Source organism: Myotis myotis, unplaced genomic scaffold (assembly GCF_014108235.1).
Source record: "Myotis myotis isolate mMyoMyo1 unplaced genomic scaffold, mMyoMyo1.p scaffold_m19_p_4, whole genome shotgun sequence".
Taxonomy (NCBI): Eukaryota; Metazoa; Chordata; class Mammalia; order Chiroptera; family Vespertilionidae; genus Myotis; species Myotis myotis.
The window spans coordinates 68,075,687-68,088,176 of record NW_023416346.1 but is presented as its reverse complement, the minus strand read 5'-3'; positions in this window follow the sequence as shown (position 1 = coordinate 68,088,176).

The following is a 12,490-nucleotide window of genomic DNA, read 5'->3' as shown; positions in this document are numbered from 1 at the left end:
TTGGGACCCCTTAGGGGATGACCACCTGCTGGCTTAGGCCCACTCCTGAAGGGATTGGGCCTAAGCTGGCAGTCAGACATCCTTCTGGCAGCCTGGGAGCCCTTGGGGGATGTCCACTTGCCAGCAGGGAGCAGGCCTAGCTGCAGTTGGACATCCTTAGCACTGCTGAGGAGGTGGGACAGGCTCCCAACACCACCGTTGTACTGGCAGCTGTCAGCCTGGCTAGTGCCTGAGCAGAGCTCCCCCTGTGGGAGCACACTGACCACCAGGGGGCAACTCCTGCATTGAGCGTCTGCCCCCTGGTGCTCAGTGTGTGTCATAGTGACCAGTGATTCCCAGTCGGTCTGCTGTTAGGGTCATTTTGCATATTACCCTTTTATTATATAGGATAGAGGCCTGGTACATGGGTTGGGGCCAGCTGGTTTGCCCTGAAGGATGTCCTGGGTCAGGGTTGGGGTCCCGCTGGGGTGCCTGGCCAGCCTAGGTGAGGGGCTGAGGGCCATTTTCAGGCTGGGAACACCCGCTTCAGGGAGGGGGGGTCCTGCTGGGGTTACTGGCCAGCCTGGGTGAGTGGCTGATGGCTGTTTGCAAGCTTGCCACAGTCCCTTCTGGGTGAGGGTCCATGCTGGGGTGCCTAGCCAGCCTGGGTGAGGAGCTGATGGCTGTTTGCAGGCTGGCCACAGCCCCTCAGGGTAGGCGTCCCCGCAGTGGTGCCTGGCCAGTCTGAGTGAGGGGCTGATGGCTCTTTGCAGGCTGGCCAAGGCCCCAGTGGGGACCCTCACCCCATGAGGGTGTGGCCGTTGAGGGGCTGATGGCTGTTTACAGGCTGGCCACAACCCCTTCAAGGTGGGGGTCTCCCTGTGTTGCCTGGCCATTCTGGGTGAGGGGCTTATGTCTGTTTGCAGGTTGGTCACAGCCCCTTCAGGGTAGGGGTCCCCGCTGGGGTGCCTGGCCAGCCTGGGTGAGCGGCTGATGGCTGTTTGCAGTCTGGCCAAGACCCCCAGCGAGGACCCTCACCCCATGAGTTTGTGGCCATCCTGGTTGAGGGGCTGATGGCTGTTTGCAGGCTGGGCACAGCCCCCAGCCACCCAAGCTCCCAGTGGAGGCTGGCTGGAAGCTGCTTCTGGGATTTATTTAGCTTCTATAATTGAAACTTTGTTGCCTTTTGCGGAGGCTACAGCCGGCCATGAGAAGCTTGGCTTCTTCCATCGCTGGGGCAACCAAGCCTCCTGCTTGCTCCAGCTCCGTGGCTGTCTGCCGCCATCTTGGTTGGTTTAATTTGCATATAGTCACTCTGATTGGCTGGTCGGCATGGCACGATCAATTAGCATCTTTGTCTTTTATTAGTGTAGATGATTAACATATAAAAGTCCGTACACATTTAATATATGCAAATTGACAACTTTGGAGATAAGTTGTATCTGTAAAACCATTACCAAAATCAATGCCATAAACATGTTCAGTACCTTTGGGTAATTGAAAATCAATGACATTAGTCCTGGCTGGGTGGATAAGTTGGTTGGGGTGTTGTCTCATATGCCAAATGTTTGCAGGTTTGATCCCCAGTCGGGGCACATGTGATTGATGTTTCTCTCTCACATTGATGTCTCTCTCTCTCTCTCTCTCTCTCTCTCTCTCTAAAAATCAATAAAAACATATCCTTGGGTGAATTAAAAAAAGAAAACCAATTGCATTATAATTATAAAATAAACTGTAACTTAGGAGTATTTTAACACACCTCACAGCAAAGCATTCAGAGAATTGTGTCATAGTCATGTCTAGATTTTATGATTTATATGAAGCAAAAATTGTTGACAAACATTTAATGTTCTTTATTTTTATTTTTTTATAAAGAGTGTGTTTATTATGAGAATATTTTAGAAGCACAATGGGAAAAAATGTGTATTCAAAAAATAATCTTGCATGTTCCAGGGCTACTGAAATTATAATCCTGAAATGTGTTCTTCTCTTTTAACTTTATCATAGTAGAATTGTAATGTTTTTTAAAGGATTCTTGGCATTGGGCCTACATGCAAATTTTCACAATCATATAAAAAACATGAACTGCTGTATCGAGTACTCTTTCATTTAACCTGTGATCCCTCCCCCACAAACTTACAAATATGTTACAATAATGGTAAGAATGTTTAATTTCCCTGTTTTGTTTTGTTTTTAATAATGGCTTCCCTTTGATTCCTCCAGAAGACTTCAGGGAGTTTCTAGGGCCTTTTTTGCAAGGCCTTATGAATGTTTGCTTCTTATATTCTCTCCTCTCTTAGTTTCAGCATTAACAGTTCACAGATTTTCAACTCTGGATTTCTGTAGTGACATACTTTACTACTTCTTTGTGCCTGAGAAATGATGATCCCAATTGAGAAACAATAACTTAAGGGAAAGGGCTTTTTAAATACATGTGAGAATGGTAATTGAGATTTCAGTCTCTATGCACATCAGGTTGCTGAAACTGATTCACTATATGAAACCAGAAATTTGGGAAAAAAAAAAAAAAAGCTGTCACATGTGCGAGCCTGAATATGGACAGAAAAGACTCTTCCGGCCACCAAACAATGCATTAAAAGTGAACTTTTTCTGGAACATCAGTGTAAATAAGTCCTTTGCAAGCATCATTATCCTTAGCTTCATCACTTGTGGCTGAGTGTTAAAACCACCCACTGATGTGGAAATTCTGGGCCAAGAAAATAAAAACATCAATACCATGAAGATGAGTCTTTGACCAAAACTTATGAAATATCCTAATAACTGACCACCACAACAGAATTTTATCACTTGTAACAAATAGAAGAACTCATACTGAAGAAAATAAAAATAATAACCCAAGCATGTTCTGCAGTTTGAAGACTTCTATAATTTGATTGCAAGTATAAAATAAAGGTTTTCTTATTGTCAGGACTCTGAGACCAATTCAGATTGAGAACCTCAAGAATGCTCTGAATTTCTGCTTAAGAGGGAGTATCATAAGGCTTTGGCAACTTCTTACCCTAATCTTCCTTCTAAATAAACGTTTTGCATTTCAGTCTTCTGCCGGAGTCCAACCCCAGCAGGTCCAGGGGTCCCCAAAGGTGTGGATGGAGTCGGCGAAGAAGGAATGACACAGAGACAGCGTTCAGTTGATCAGCAGCCTAGCCAGGATCTCTAGCCAGGATCTCCAGCCAAGTTCTGGTCTGGATCTCCAGTGAAGTTCTGCTGTTTATTGTCTTGTTACATCCGTATTTATCCCAGTTGATTTTAATCCTGTCAATTTCTATTACAAAGGTTAGGGCGTTTCTTATCTCCATTCCAGGGAGTAAAGATTATGTAGCTTAAGCATGATTGTTTGTAGTGATTAACTACCTGCCTGGCACTTAGTTAAGGAGTTTCATCCCCTCCCTGACTTCAGGGAAAAATTCCTACCTGGGGAAACAACCTTTCTAGGAGAGGCATCCCCTCCCTGACTTCAGGGAAAAATTCCTACCTGGGGAAACAACCTTTCTTGGAGAGGTGACCTTGGTTAAAACACACAGTGCTAAGGGGAGCAAACATATTAAGAACAGTATGCTATATACGCCAGGTCCCTTGAAACATATGCTGTGCAGATGTTTCTTTCCTGCAGTGACTGTGTCAAGCAGCAAGGATGGACCGGCTTCCAGCAAATTCCCCCTTTTTTATTTTTTAAATGATCACGCATGCAAATCAGTGGCCACCTCTCAGATTGGGCCATTTAAGTCTCGGAAGAAGAGTGGCAAGCAATGATAGTGAGCATAGCTATAAACATAGTGGATGGAGCGCAGAAGGAGCCCCATTCCTGTAGAAGGTTGCCAGCCTCTTCAGTCAAGGGATTTCAGCTGTCCTCAAGTTGTTGGTTTGATTGTCTTTGTTGGTCTGGCTAGCGGGCGGCATCACTGGTGACAGGCTTCCCGAAGGGTCAGCAAGTTGAAGGGCTGCATCAAAGGGTCCATCAGGGCCGTGGTTGATGGTGGTGTCGATGTCCGAGGAGGAGTAAGCTGTGCCCTCTGGATCCAGCTGATATGGAAAATGGAGGGTAGTAGAAAAAGAAGAGAAAGCAAAAGAACTACAAGGCATGGAAGTGTTTAGAAAAAAGAGGGAGAAGAAAGGGAAGAAGGCAGCATCCTGACACAGCCCTTTCCTTCAGCTTCCCCTTTCCCTGTGGTCCCAGGTAGAAATGGGAAACAAGTCCTGTTGCAGTGAGAGGGCAGCTGCTGTCAGCCAGTCTCTGTCTTTACCTGGGTCCCGATCTGAGCTGGGCATGGGAAGCATGAAGCAGCCATGGGGACAGGAGACCTTTCTCAGAAGGGGCGAGTGTTCAAGCCCCTGCACCATTGGGGAGGGGGGTCTGTGCCCCACCTTTGTTGCACCCCAAGTTTTCTCCTACTGGCCCCCGACTGTGCCTGTCTTAGGTTGCCCCACCCTGTGGAGTCTTACCCGTCGTTGACTACCAGCCATCTCTGGGCCAAGTAGGGTGATGTGAGGTTCAGTTTTATCTCCTTGATAGCCTATGTCCCTCTGGCCTCCATGCCCAGCAACTGCCTTTGGATTCCTTCGCCTGCTGGCGGGGCTCTGGCATTGATCATAGGGAACTCAGGTTTCTACTCTAGAGAGGGCCCAGCTTACGCCAGTGGGCCAGAGACAGATCTATGGTACCAGCCACCATGAGGCTTCAACCTCAGCATGAACAGAGAGCTCAGGCAACAGCTATGGGCAATTCTATTGTAAGAAGAGGGTCCCTCTTGGCACAAGGGTAAGAAGCGCCAATACAGGACAAAGGAGAGTCCTGGAACAGGGCTTTCTCAGCCCAGGATGTCAGGCTCTTGGCACAAGACAACTCCATGTATGGGGCATATACCAAACACCCCTAGTCATGGCATAAAAGGGAGGTGCCCTTCCTGGAACAGTAGGGTAGGGAGATTCTAGAAAAGGCTGTGTTCAGGAAAGAAGGAGAAAGGCCAAAGAACCAGCAAACAAGTAGTTAGATTTTCAAAAAAAGGAAAAAGGAAAGGAGATGTGGGGCAAAGCTGGGACATGTGGAAAGACAAAACGGAGGCACATGTGATCCTCCCAATGGACAGATTGTTCCAGCTCAGGTCTGCACATCTGCTGCAGACGGGCACTGGTCAGGTGTGCTATGATGAGGCAGAGATGGCGGGCGGTGAGACATAAGGTCGGACTAGACGGTCTGGAATCCACACAGGTGAGTCTGCGTCCTGTGGAAATATACAAGCATATCCTCTCCCCTGGGTTAAAAGTACATCAGGTCCCTTCCAGGCTCCTGTAAGCAAGTCTCTCCATTTGACGAGGGCTTTAGGTTTAGTTAGATCAGGGTTCCAATGCCTGTACATCGGGGAATTTCCCTCAGAATCTACATTTAGTATATTAATTACAAATTGAGCATGCTGTAGAACATGATGAGGAGAGGAATATTTAAACTCATTTTCTTGTAATTTTTTAATTTGTGTTTTTAAAGTTTGGTGAGCCCTTTCTACTATTGCTTGGCCTTGAGGATTGTAGGGTATTCCTGTAGTATGTGCGATACCGAATGTAGAGCATAAGTTTTTAAAAGCTCTAGAGGTATAGGCAGGCCCATTGTCAGTTTTAAGTGCCCTTGGTATTCCTAGGTAGGAAAAGCATTGGAATAGATGTTGACTTACATCTTTAAAGGCTTCTCCTGTACGTGCAGAAGCAAGGATAACATGAGAAAAGGTATCAATACAAACATGCACATAGCAAAGTTTGCCAAAAGATGGGACATGAGTAATATCCATCTGCCATAAGTCACAGGGTCTAAGTCCTCTTGGATTAACTCCAGTAGCAGGGCTAGGAAAATGAGTAGGACAATGGCCGCAGTCACGCAAAATACTTCGAGCAGCTTCTCTAGATATGCGATAATATAGACGGAGAGCAGAAGCATTTTGATGGTGAATGGCATGAGACCGCCGGGCTTCTTCTAGAGCTGTACAAACTACTGGGCGAGTTAGTAAATCCGCCTGATAATTTCCTTCGCTTAAGGGTCCTGGTAGGCAGGAATGAGCTCTAATATGTCCAATATAGAAAGCCTTTTCTCGTTTGTGAATGCAAGTTTGTAGCTGAGTTAACAAAGAGAAAATGGCTGTTCTTCCTTGTGGGAGAGAGGCGGTCTCAATATGAGGAAATAATTTAACTATATATTGAGAGTCAGTGTACAAGTTAAAGGGAACCTGTTGCAATTGTTCAAAAGCATAAATGACTGCCAAAACTCTGTTCTCTGAGCTGACGTCTCTAGAGTTTGTTGAACATGGGTTATTGAGTCAATGATTGTTACTGCCCTACCATTAGAGGAACCATCTGTGAATACTAAGGAGGCAGGAGGTGATAATGGTTCTTTTGAACATTTAATAGGAAATATAAACGGATGTAGGGAGAGAAATTGCAATATAGGTGATCTTGGCAAATGATGTAAAATTTGTCCTGGGAAGTTACCTATAGCTATTTGCCACTCTTCTTCAAATTGTAATAGTGTGTCTAATTGTTCTCTTTTATAAGGTATTATTATCTCAGTAACTTCTCTTCCAAAGAGTTCGATACTGCGATGTCTACCTTTGATAATGAGAGTGGCCACTAGGGAGGGATAGGGTGGTACAATCTTCCTAGGAGTGACAGGTAAATGTATCCATTCTAATGGTCCTTCCTGCCACAAGCATCCTGTAGGAGTATATTTAGTGGCTAGAATAATTAAGGCCCAAGATTTGGAATAATCTAGATACTGTAGTTGCTGTTTATTGATGGCCTGTTCTATTTTTGCTATAGCCTTTTCTCCTTCTACAGTTAATTGTCGGGGAGACTTAGGGTTAGAATCTCCCTTTAAAATGTCAAATAGAGGTTTTAAGTCAAGAGTGGTTATTTTTAGATATGGCCTGACCCAGTTGATATCACCTAATAGTTTCTGATAATCATTCAATGTGTTTAAATGATCTTTTCTTAATTGTAGAGGCTGATGGGTGATAGTAGAGGTATGTAATATTCTGCCTAAGTATGAAAAAGAAGGTTCAGTCTGAATCTTTTCTGGGGCTATTTTTAGACCATGTTCTTCTAAAGCAAGGATGGTCTGAGTAAGAATTTCCTGTAAAGTAGCCCGATCTTTATGAGCTAGTAAAATATCATCCATATAATGAATAAGATATAGATCTGAAAATTTCTTTCTAATAACTTGCAATGCCTGATCTACAAACTTTTGACATAATGTAGGACTATTTTTCATCCCTTGTGGGAGAACCTTCCACTGGTATCTCTGATAAGGCTGTTTAAAGTTTTCTGATGGTATGCTGAATGCGAATCTTTGACAATCAGCTGGGTGAAGAGGTATAGTGAAAAAACAATCCTGTAAGTCAATAACAACAACACAATACTCCTGTGGAATTGCCACAGGGGAGGGCAATCCAGGTTGTAAGGAGCCCATATCTTCCATGGTGGCATTTATGGCTCTTAGATCTTGCAAAAGTCTCCACTTGCCTGATTTCTTTCTTATTACAAATATGGGTGTGTTCCAGGGACTATTTGATGGCTCTATATGTCCCTCTGCTAATTGCTGATCAATTAATTGTCGGGCTGCTGATATTTTCTCAGATGTTAAGGGCCATTGCTCAACCCATACTGGTTGTGACGATTTCCAGACTATGGGATCAGCAGTCCTAAGGGCAATGGCCCCAATTACAGATCCTGTCGAGGAGTGTGAGGTATTACTTTCCTTTCCTAATCCCTTTCCTGGATTAAATCTCGTGTCTAGCATCTGTGATGTTACTCTATCACTGGGGCTATATAATACAACTCCCATTTGAGACAAGATATCTCTTCCCCATAATGTAAAGGGGATAGTCGTAATTACATAGGGACAGAATGTTCCTGAATGTTGATCTTCATCAGTCCAAGTTAGAATCTGAGAACTCTTTTTTACATTAGATGCCTTGCCTAGTCCTACTAGGGAAGTGGAGGTGGTGTGCGTGGGCCATGAAGAGGGCCAATCCTTCTCTGCTATGCAGGAAACATCTGCTCCTGTATCCAATAGACCTTCAATTGGTTTTCCCTGAATTTGTAAAATTTTTGTAGGTCTAGTAGCATGGATTTCTTGTATCCAAAATGCTGCATCACTAGATCCAAAGCCTCCGGCCCCTCTAGCTTCCTGGGTAACAGCTGTCCCTATTTTATGTATTGGTAACAGGATTAATTGGGCAATTCTCTGGTTGGGCTGAATCTGTATAGTTGTGGTGGGTGGGGAAAGTAAAATCTGTATTTCTCCTGTGTAGTCTGCATCAACAACTCCTGGGATGACTAAGATCCCCTGTAACGAGGTGGAGCTCCGCCCTAATATTAAACCTACAGTTCCCTCAGGCAGTGGCCCAGACACTCCTGTAGGAATGGCTGCTACTGGCGAGTCTGGGGTTAGTACTGCATGGGTGGTTGAGTGGAGGTCCAATCCTGCACTGCCTGGGGTTGCCCTGAAGAGGTCACTGACTGATCGAAATTTGCAAAGGGGTTGAAGGTTGATGCCCCTATTATTGCAGGGGCCTGGGGCTGGCCCCTTCTCAAGTTTCCCGATTGAGGTGATGGGATATAACCTCCTTGGGAGCTATTTGTAAAGTTTAAAGGCCGACCATTTTTATGGTATTTTGATCTACATTCCTTTGCCCAGTGGAATCCTTTCTGACATCGGGGACAAACGGTTTTTGGAGGATTAATATTATTCCCTAATGTATTTCCAGGCTGTCGAGGAGCTTGCCATCTGGCCTGAGTATTATTATTATTTTTATTTGGGCATTCTCTGCTAAAGTGCCCAGATAAGCCACAAGAGTAGCAGTTCATATTTCTTTTATTACCTGTATTATTGCTGGCTTGTCCTATACCCTGTACATATTGAGGGTATGTCTCCCCTTTGAGAGCTGCAGCTATAGCTACACCCTGTATAAATGCTGGACTTACATCAGCACACTGTTTTATAAAATCATTTATAGTTCCTGTTCTGCGAATCGGCCTTAATAAAGCCTGACAGGTATTATTAGCATTTTCAAAAGCCAGTTGTTTGATTAGGATATCGGCTGCCTCTTTGTTATTGATTACTCTCTTGACTGCCTGTATGAGGCGAGAAAGGAAATCCTGATATGGTTCCTCGACCTTTTGTTTAACCTCTGTAAGGGTGGTTGTTTCTCCTGCTGTATAAGGTAGGGATTTCCAGGCACTTACTGCACAACTGGTTACTTTGGTAAGTGCCTCTGTGGGCATATTCATTTGCTCCTCAGCCGTGTTAAAATCACCTTCTCCTAATATCATGTCTAGGGTTATTCTTTTTCTGGTTTTTTCGCTAGTGGCTACAGCTTTCTTAGCAAGATCTTCATATTCAGTTTTCCATAATAAGTAATCGCCTCCTGAGAGACAGGATTTACAAACCTGTGACCAATCATAAGGAGTCATCCATTTACTGGCTAGGGTTTCTACCAAGGTTTGTGTGTAAGGAGCTAGAGGTCCATATTCAGAGCAGGCCAATTTTAATTCTTTAAGTACTTTGTAAGGTATAGGCTCCAAGGTGGGGTTTCTATTCCCACCAGACTCATTCTCATATGTAACTGGGAAGCAGAGTGAGAATTCAAGATCTCCATTAGCTTCAGCTTCTCTTATTGCCCTTTGAAATTTAGACATGGAGCTCATAGGAGCCACAGGACCTGGTTTAGGCTTCTTTTCTAATTTGGGGAGCCTGTTTTGAATGGGAGGGCCATTCTCCTCTCTACTGACTGGAAAGGAACAATGGTCATGTTTATGATATTTATTCTCCTCCCGATCAGTAGGCATAGCTAAATTGCTTTTAGATTGAGCTGAAGACAATGATGATGTGTCCTCTCTGGGTGGAGCCAAGGGACTATTTAAATTTTGAGAAAGTTCAACCGTTTTTGCCTCTGGTGCCAAGGTGTCACAGATTGAATCCCAGAGGGAAAAGAAACATGGCAGGACCTTGTCAGATTCATGGTGTTTCTTTAATTGCTTTCCTACTTCAACCCAAGTTTTTAAATTAACAGTTCCATCCTCTGGAAGCCATTGACATACTTCTTCTATAAAACTTTCTGTCTCACTGGGAAAAACCTCAACTCCAATTCTGCTAGTAAGCATATGCGTTAAAAGATTAATACAGAGTCTTTTTTCTTTAGACTCAGTATGACCCATCTTGTCAATCTAAGTTCTGTACTAACTACCCGCTTACCCTACTTATCCTCTATAGGGGGGGTCTGAAGCACCCTACGGTGCAGTCCTATCCGTCCCAAATACGGGGGGACTTACCTAAGGGAACCCTGTTCGGGCGCCAGATGCCGGAGTCCAACCCCAGCAGGTCCAGGGGTCCCCAAAGGTGTGGATGGAGTCGGCGAAGAAGGAATGACACAGAGACAGCGTTCAGTTGATCAGCAGCCTAGCCAGGATCTCTAGCCAGGATCTCCAGCCAAGTTCTGGTCTGGATCTCCAGTGAAGTTCTGCTGTTTATTGTCTTGTTACATCCGTATTTATCCCAGTTGATTTTAATCCTGTCAATTTCTATTACAAAGGTTAGGGCGTTTCTTATCTCCATTCCAGGGAGTAAAGATTATGTAGCTTAAGCATGATTGTTTGTAGTGATTAACTACCTGCCTGGCACTTAGTTAAGGAGTTTCATCCCCTCCCTGACTTCAGGGAAAAATTCCTACCTGGGGAAACAACCTTTCTAGGAGAGGCATCCCCTCCCTGACTTCAGGGAAAAATTCCTACCTGGGGAAACAACCTTTCTTGGAGAGGTGACCTTGGTTAAAACACACAGCGCTAAGGGGAGCAAACATATTAAGAACAGTATGCTATATACGCCAGGTCCCTTGAAACATATGCTGTGCAGATGTTTCTTTCCTGCAGTGACTGTGTCAAGCAGCAAGGATGGACCGGCTTCCAGCAGTCTTCTTTGGAAAATTGATATAAGTTGTGGTCTATTTGTCTAGAAAAATGCCCAGATATATAACAAATTTTGCACACAATATCAGGGTGGTCACAGATTAAGCAACCTTCATTATTATACCCCCATGCAAGCATGGAACCCAGGTTAAGAATATTCAATATTTGATGAAGAAGAAGAATTTGGAATTGTATGAGACTCATATCTCAGCCCTTTCTTGTTTCCCCTATGCTGGATTTCCATTTGGTACAGATATAATGTACCCTGTGTAGATTGTCTAATCACAAAAAGAGTCAATTCATTGAGCACACTCATGCCTTTTCATAGGTCATACAATTTTGCAATATTGTTAATCCATAATATGTCAGGCAATGAGAGTAAGAAGCTCAAGCTAACTAACTAAAATTTTCATATCTGAAATAAATATGGCAAGATAAAATTTGAATTTGGGATATTGTTGAAATGAAATAAAATAAAAAGTGAGGTTCATATATAAATACATGCTAAAATTATCTGGTATATATTTTAGAAATAGGCTGCAAATATGGCTTAAGCTTTCTAGCAGCAATTGTACAGCATATTTTCTAATATAGCTTAATCTAGGAATATATCTTAATGTACAGCAAACAAGGATCAACCAACTGTTTCCATAAAGTGCCAATATACAGTAAATATTTTAAACTCTTGAAAGTCATTGGCCTCCTGCTCATATTCTCCATACTGTTTGTGTTGTTTTGCTATTGTTTTTGTTTTACAGCCTTGAACATTGTAAAAAAAATCTTTATTTCCAGGGCATCCAAAAACACGTCATGGACCAGGTTTGGCCCATACCATAACTTTCTTAACCTCTTGTATAAAATAATAAAAAACTAAACATTTTTCAGATAAGCTTGCCTAAATCAAACACCATTTCATTATAAATCCTCTCAACAAACTGTGGATAAAAGGAAAATACTTCAACATAATTAAGGCCATTTATGACAAACCCACAGCTAACATCATACTCAATTATGAAAAAATGAAGATTTTTTACTCTAAAATCAGGAACAAGACAAGTATCCACCATCATCATTTCTAATTAACATAGTACTAGAACAACTACACACAGGACTGAGTAAGAAAAACAAAACAAGAGCCATGGCATCCAAATCATAGGTAGCAAAATTGTCCCTATTGGCAAATTATATGATCTTTTGTAAAATTTTTATTGAATTTATTTGGGTGACACTGGTTAATAAAAGTATATAGGTTTCAGGTATACAGTTCTATAATATATCATCTGTAAAGTATATTATATGTGCAGCACCTCAAGTCCAGTCTCCTTCCATCACCATTTATTCCTCCATTTACCTTCTTCTACTACCCCCACTCCCCTTTCCCTCCTGTGATTGTCATACTATTGTCTGTGTATACCAGTGATTTTTTTCTTAATCCCCTCATCTATTTCATCCTCCCCCAAACCCCCTTCTCTCTGACAACTGTCATCTGTTCTCTGTTTATCTATAAGTCTGCTTCTATTTTGTTTGTTATTTTGTTCATGTGATA